The 7,500-nt window shown below is 41.2% G+C and overlaps 1 pseudogene; it reads right to left on the minus strand.

Annotated features, from left to right (window-relative positions):
- Nucleotides 1-7,500, minus strand: part of LOC138033144 (protein mono-ADP-ribosyltransferase PARP14-like) — a 17,980-nt pseudogene that overhangs the window by 4,083 nt on the left and 6,397 nt on the right.

Raw genomic sequence — 7,500 nt, forward strand, 5'->3', positions numbered from 1 at the left:
TAAGAGGCATCTCGGGCAAAGTACACCCCGCGTCCATACGCAACTCCTGAAACAAAAAATCAATAAATTATCACTGGTTTTGACGGTAAGAACGAAAAGGATTGACGGCTGAAATTTAGAAAAACTGCTGACTACTAAAAACACAACATGATATATGTAGACGGCAAAAGTAGGACAAATTGATTTAAAAGAGGGGCAGTACAGTTAACTCTTTCCAAGTGGATAACATTGCTTCACATTCACGACGTGATTGACGCTTGATCCCGGCTCAATTTACTTTTCATATTTCTCCAAAATGCGGACATCCAAGAGCTAGTTCCGAGAGTGTCTGATTTTGGGAGAATGGACTGTATTCTTCGAAGACTGAAGCCAAGAGCCGCTCAGTTTCATCATACATCCTTATATGTGAGCTGCGGTCTAAAGCTGGGATTTGGGTCTACATTAAAACTCCTCACAACATATCACCTCCCCTCAACAACTTCAGAAGTAAGCACCTACCATGCGCCCCACAAAAACTCCTGTTGAAGCCCTGCGTGTTTATAGCAACCACATTTTTAACATCGGTGCCATGAAATAGCTGTCGTTCATTATTTCCTCCATTGTCGTGGTCCATTTTTTGTTTTCGCACCACATAAGACTTATAAAGATGGGGGTTTTGAACTCGCTGGATTTTCTGAATATTGACTCCTCTGGAAGTTAACTGAAATTTGCTCGCTACAGTTTGGTACTCAGAGGACCCTGGGGCGAGTTCTACCAAGTGCACAGTCATACCAGGGGAAGGCACTGGATCCCAGTGATTTGGAAGAGAATTTCCTGAAACGTACGCATAAAAAGAATTATTTTTAGCCAGAAGTGAAATCGGCTTCCACGAGGTAAATGTGAAGAATGTTAGACCGTTCAAATACGGAGTAGTGTTGTATCGTTCGTAGAACAAAGAATACCAAGGAAGAGCCTGGTATTACCTAATGTTGGAGCCGTTCGATACTCTTTCCCCTAAAACATATCAGTTGCCAAACCTTTTTAATAATATTTATTTCAGTCCACACGACATTTTCCTGTTAATGTATCAAATTCAGGAGCCATAGTTAAGAAATTTAGGCAAATTGCTCATTCCTCGTCGCTCGCGAAAGCCTGGAACAAGAAATCCTTTTTGTTTTGCATAAATTTACAGTTTACACTTCCCCGCGTTCGCATCAATTCAAAATTGCTTAAAGTGCATAAATTTGCGTTCAACGCTATGCACTGTTTTAGTATATACTAATACAAGCTATTTACTCTTGGGACTGTATCATGCTTCGGTAAACTGAATATCCATTGTTTTAATGCAAATAACCCGCCAAAATGAACAAATACATGATACAATGGAAAAGTACAATGCGGTCGTGAGAAGGATAGACTACAAGTTGCTTGGCAACGGGCAAAAGGACAATTAAAAAATCAGAATCCTAGGAAGCATTCGAACCTTTGACCTCTGTAACACAGCTCAGATACTCTTCCCGTTGAGCTACTACAACTCACTGGAGAGCTGGGTCGCTTATCTGGATCCTGAATGGACAATGTGTCCCAGTGCTCTAAGAGGCTCTACAAAGTTTATACGGTCGGTGTTACGGAGGTTGGAATTCTTCCCAGGACTCTGACTTGTATCACTTGTATCATATATCCTTCCATCGTATCATGAACATTTTCTCTTATTAAGTCGGGCTCAAGCCAGTTTCAAAGCTTTTTCACGCTCTATTAGAAGGTTTGGCACTGCAAAACAACGCTGTGTCACGTATTGGCAATTTTATGGTACCATAAGAAACACCAATTATTGCTGAACAACATGCACTCATTATTGTGACGTAATAAGTCACCGTGGCAACAGGAAAGTCCTGTAATAACACCCTTTATTTTGTCAAAAACAAACCAGGTGACTCCCATTTTTTATTGCTGGAAAGTGGTCAGAAGGCCTAGATGAAACTTTCTGCACAGCGGATTCAGAGCCACCTTAAATCTGTGATTTTTTTTAAGCTGGCTCTGATTCTGCAGTAAACAATTTTAATAAACTCTGCAGAAAGTTTCATCTTAACCTTCTGATCACTTTCATGCAATAAAAAATGGGGTCACTGAGTTTGTTTTTGAGATATGAGCAACTGAAGCAAAAATATAGGGTGTTTTTGTTGGCCTTTCCTGTCGCCAAGGTAACATATTACGTCACAATAATGACCGCATCTTGTTTGGCAATAATCGGTGTTTCATATTGTACCATAACATTGCTGTTACGTGATACAGTGTGTAGTACCAATCTTTTTAAACAGAGTGTCTCTTTAAAGTGTTGAAACTGGTTAGAGCCAGCTTAACACAATGTTAACACTGAGCTATCAAACTTATTTGTTCACTAACCTTCGTCAGATCCTTTCACTTTTCTGTGAACTATTATCGTTTCCCTGCTTTGCCGTCCTTGACCAGTTTTTGCTTTCAAATTGATTTCAAACTCATCTGCTCTCAAAGATACGCTAACAAACGCTTCGCTTTTGACGTGCGCCATCTCTAACTTCGCGTTGGTTTTCAAATCAAACACCATTTTGGCCCCTTGTATTTCATAACTCCACTCAATGTTCTTTGAAACCAGTAGCGCTTGTTGCTCTTCCTTGATTTTCTTATTTCTTTCGTTAATTTCGTGCCAGATCTCCCCAACCATACCTGTCACTTCAATTGGTTCACCATGGACCACGATGCGGTCAATGTCAGCCTCGATGTCAAGTCTTACGTCACGGTCATTGGCTTTCTTTCTCAAGGAGTCAATCTGCTTGCGAGAAAGTTGATTAACAGCCTCATTCTCGACTTTCTGAGTCGTGCAAGCTTCAGAGAAACCACTCTTCAAAGAATCTTCCGCTTTTTCCACGCTTGTCACATCCTTGCCTGCAACGCAGATTTTTAAAGATGGGTCGTTCGTTGTGTGCTTTGAGGAGGAATCACTTTCAAATTTGTGATCAGCTTTTCTGGCTGTGTGCCTCTGAGGAGACTGCAAAAATTCCTGCATCATTGAAGCTTTAAATACGACAACGCGCACTTTTCTAACGCTTTGACAACTTAGACTGAAGTTGTTAAGAGCCTGAAAGGTGACTTGGGCCGAGTCTGCCGCAGACAGACCATAACCGCCAGTGCCAACACAGGGAATTGAAAGAGAGCAAAGTCTGTGTTTATCCGCCAAGCGAAGACCAGCTTCTAAACATGTCTGAAGATGTTGTTTATCCTTCGATCCTGTAATTAATGATAAACAACAGCAACATCATTATTTGCCAAATGTCATGTGGATCATGTTACTATGCAAGTCAGTAGAGCGGTTGGACTAATTGCTAAATTAAAATATTTTGTGCCAACACATATTCTTTTAACTTTCCATTGATCTCTGATAGGACCCTGTCTGACTTATAGCTTGGAAGCTTGGGGTCAGTTGAGTAAATATTCTCCTGATAAACTCCTCTATTGATATCGATGCCCATATCCTCCCACTAACATTTGCTTATTACTGGTAATGATAAAGATTTTGTACAGGACATTTTCTATTTACACATTCCAAATGCGCTTTACAAATAATCAATCTATCGGTTAGATCGGATATCAGCATATTCCGGCGCGGCGGCAGCCACTATCCGTCCATTAACGATCTCACCCAACCCATGAATCAATGAAACGAGGCCTGACCAAAACACCATGAACTCCATGCCCTACTCTTCGTTCACAGTGTGTGGGTTCTTGGATGAAAAAGAGTTTGATCCTAAACTCTACTAACATTGATACTTTTTTAGGGTTAGAATGTAATTTTCAAAATGCCCGCTGACCGCCATGTTTATTTACGCAGTGTTTACTGGGAAAGTCTCTTACGTCACTGCATGGTAAAACCATATCATCAACATGGCATCGTCAGAGGAATATTCTATAATTTCGTACAGTTTTCCTAATACCGGTAAATATCTTTAACTTCCCTTTGATGTTACAGAATTAGTTTCCTTCAGTCGTGGGATGAAATTGTGCAATTGTCTTCCAGTGGCATCCAGCTACTTTTTGCTTATTTCACCCTCGAGTGGTACTCAATGAAACGAAATGTGACGATCATCACGTTTGTTCTTAGACTGCTTGTTACAGTGGACAGTAACACAATAAAGCGTGTACGTTCACCTTCCTTCAGCGAATTTTTCCAAAGCTTCTACGGTGTGACAAAAATTGACACGTTTTGGCCAATAGACGCTCTGTCGAGTGCTTGACAAACCAACCATGCATTGACATCATAATCCGGCTCCCAGAAAACTTTGCGATTGTGAAAAATGGCGGTGACCGTGAAATTTGAAATGCGTCGAGAGGAGAATCTTAGGGTACAGCGATCAAGAGTGCGTGCGAATAACCAAGTTTAAGGTTCGAAACCGGTTTTACCTACAGGTAAAAAATCATTTTTGACCCTAATTGCTTTCCAGCCGGGATTCTCTTTAAACGTCCCACAGAATTAATCAACAAGAGTTGTAAGGTGGGGCCTACGCTTTATCGTCTTTATCAAAGGAGACTACAAAGTCTAACTGTTCGCTGATGCCATCACAAAGGCGGAACTTTCCTCTCAGTTATTTAAAACCCTGAATTTTGATCCCTCCCACACAGCAATAATGCCTCACAAAACAAGTATTTTCTGAAGCGGATAAGATTGCGTCATATTTGAGAAAACAAGACATAACTGTCAAAGAATCATCGCGCCTTAGGTTCAATTTTGGGGCACTTAAGGAGTTAATACCTATTTAACACTACACGGGAGATATACGAAAGAAAGCCGAGAAACCTGGGATAATGTGAATAACTTTAGGCGCTGCTAAATTGCCTCCACTTGTCATCACAGCTGAGCCCGCAATTTGAATGCCCAGTTGACTGCACTCTTGTTGGATCTGTGGCCCGCCTCGTTTCAAGATGGCTTTGCTCAATTGACCGGCATTGTTCGTGTTCGTATCGGTGCTGATAATGTCTAAAATTGCATAAGTTTCTTCCAGAGTCAAATCAGAATTTATGACTTCAATACTGGGGCCTCTGTACGTGCTGATATTTGGTCCGACCAAGCTGGCCATCTCTTGTTTGAAAGCAGTGATCAGGGCCTTATCTTGTTGGTACAACACAAATCGAATATCTTTCAAGTTGGACGAAGCATTTGTCAGGCAAAAGCTGAAAACTTCTTCCAACATTATTCTTGAGGCTTCGTTGGGTGGGAATTTTAAGTTTCTTGTCCCGATTACAGGAAAAGCCATGGACCTCAACCTTAGTTCTTCGCCTTTCTGAAGACACCTCTGTACGATGTCTCATAAAACCTTCAGTAAAAGAAATGAAATTATAAAAGGTGGAGGTTTATTAGCAATTGCAAGACAGGATTAATTGCCACTGCCTGGAGCAATGAAAGTTTTGCCATCAAAAAAGCGGGTTTTCGTGCTTGAGATAGAAGTGCTCAAAAGTGCAAACCAACTCTCTTGTCATCGATATGCTTGCGTGCAATCTATCATAAGCTAATGTGATAATGATGTACACATATTAATGAGATGTTGACAATTGAACCCATTGGGAACTCGAAAAAATCCGAGCCCATATGGGATTCGAACCCACGACCCTCCGTGATCTACTCGGATGCTCTAATCACTGAGCTACCGGGGACTCAATGGTAAAAAGAAAATATCAACATTTGCATGTTTCAGCATTCGGCAAAGTCCGTTTTTGACCGTTTCTGCTTAAGAGGCCTCATCCATCATAAGCCTTTTTTTGACAATGGCGCTCAATCAGAAACTTCTGCTGGAGAGAACAGGACAGTCACAACACCGGGAATTTAATCCCCTGATCTTTTCGAATAGTGTTTGGGTTCCCGCAGGAAACTTTTGGACATGAAAGGTATTTGAGAGACGGGACCTACCGTTTACAGTCTTTATCCGAGAAGAGTTGAAAGTCTAACCATTTGAAGATGGAATTACTTTCTCCTCAGTTATTTTAAGATCTGAGTGTTGATCGGGCCGGCGTTCGAACCCGCAACCTCCCGGACGACAGACCAATGCTCAACCAACCGAGCCACCGGTGCACGGTGTTGGAAAGGTCGCAGATTGGACCCCTGCAAGTAAGATTCGATTTGTTTTTTTCGAGTATCGCCCCGTCACCGACGGAAAACCCTCGTCCATGTGTCACACGTTTCCTTTTTGGAAACTTGTGAGCGAATAAATGGAAGAACATAACGGTAAAACTGCTTGCGGTTGCCTAGAGGAGTTATTTCAAGTAGTTATAATATTCTTAGTTTAAACTCTCACCGCTTCACCACTGCCTGCGTTCCATGGGCTACAGATAGTGTGAATCACGTGACTGCAGGGCAATGCGAACCCAGGAGTGACTGTAATCTGACCAGTATTTAGAGTTATTACGCTTTTCCTCATCGTCGCACCACCTGCCGTAAGGATTGCTTGAGAGCACTCTCCTTGTGAACTGACCAGGACGTCAACCTGTGGTTCAAGTAAGCGGATCATTAACAATCAATCCAAAAGAAATTTGAATCTTCTTGGGGGACACAAGCAGATATATTAACTGAGTTATGTTTTAAATGATGCGAGAAAAGAAGAATTGACTGGGAATATACAAATTGAGTGCATAAAAAATAAAATTAAACTCTGGGCCTTGGAAGAAAACGGAAAACTGCCGTATATTTATTCTACAGTACAGTAAGGAAAAAGAGAAAGCAATGCCTGATGTTATAGGTATGGTTAAGATTATTAAAAAAAAAAAAAATGAGAGTCCAATTTTGAGGGAAGATTACAATTTCTTAAAGAAGATTCGTAAATTGACCTAGTTGAAGTAAGTGGATATTGTGCAATTTAAGTGGGTTGAGTTCCTTAAAAATTGGATCTGTATGAGCACATAACAGGACTTGCTCGTTTTTGCAGAATCACGATTCGATTAACATTAGTTTTGAAAGCAGATCCACAAACTGCGTTACAATAGTATAGTTACGGAAGTATCAGAGGGTTGTATAGGGAATACAGGCAGAACGAAACTGCATCTACAGATAAAAACAATCGAATAAAATAGTTAGTGGGCAGAATTTCCACTGGGTTTTATCACTCCAAAACAATCGACGGAACTAAAATCACCTAACACACCTTTTCAGCCTCAATGACTCCAGCTCTCCACGAAACTTGGTGGCCAGCTTTGGTGGCGAAAGAAGATCGATCAGTTTCACTTACAACTGCTTCCCCCACATCATAGTTGTCATCGTGAACAGCAATGGAGGGCTCATCTTCGTCATCACTGCTTGTGGAGTCAGAACCTCCTTGTGTACCTTGTACTTTACCTTCCTCTTGCTTCGAGTCAAAGCTCTTCTGGACATGGATAGCACATTCATAGTTTTTCTCTATCGTTTTTTCCAGATGATCTCCTTTGCCACTTGCATAAAATTTTCTCAGCCCTGGCTGTTTCACGTCAAACACCTTACAGATGACACCGGCCACAATAGTGTTC

Source organism: Montipora capricornis, chromosome 14, assembly GCF_036669925.1.
Source record: "Montipora capricornis isolate CH-2021 chromosome 14, ASM3666992v2, whole genome shotgun sequence".
NCBI lineage: Eukaryota > Metazoa > Cnidaria > Anthozoa > Scleractinia > Acroporidae > Montipora > Montipora capricornis.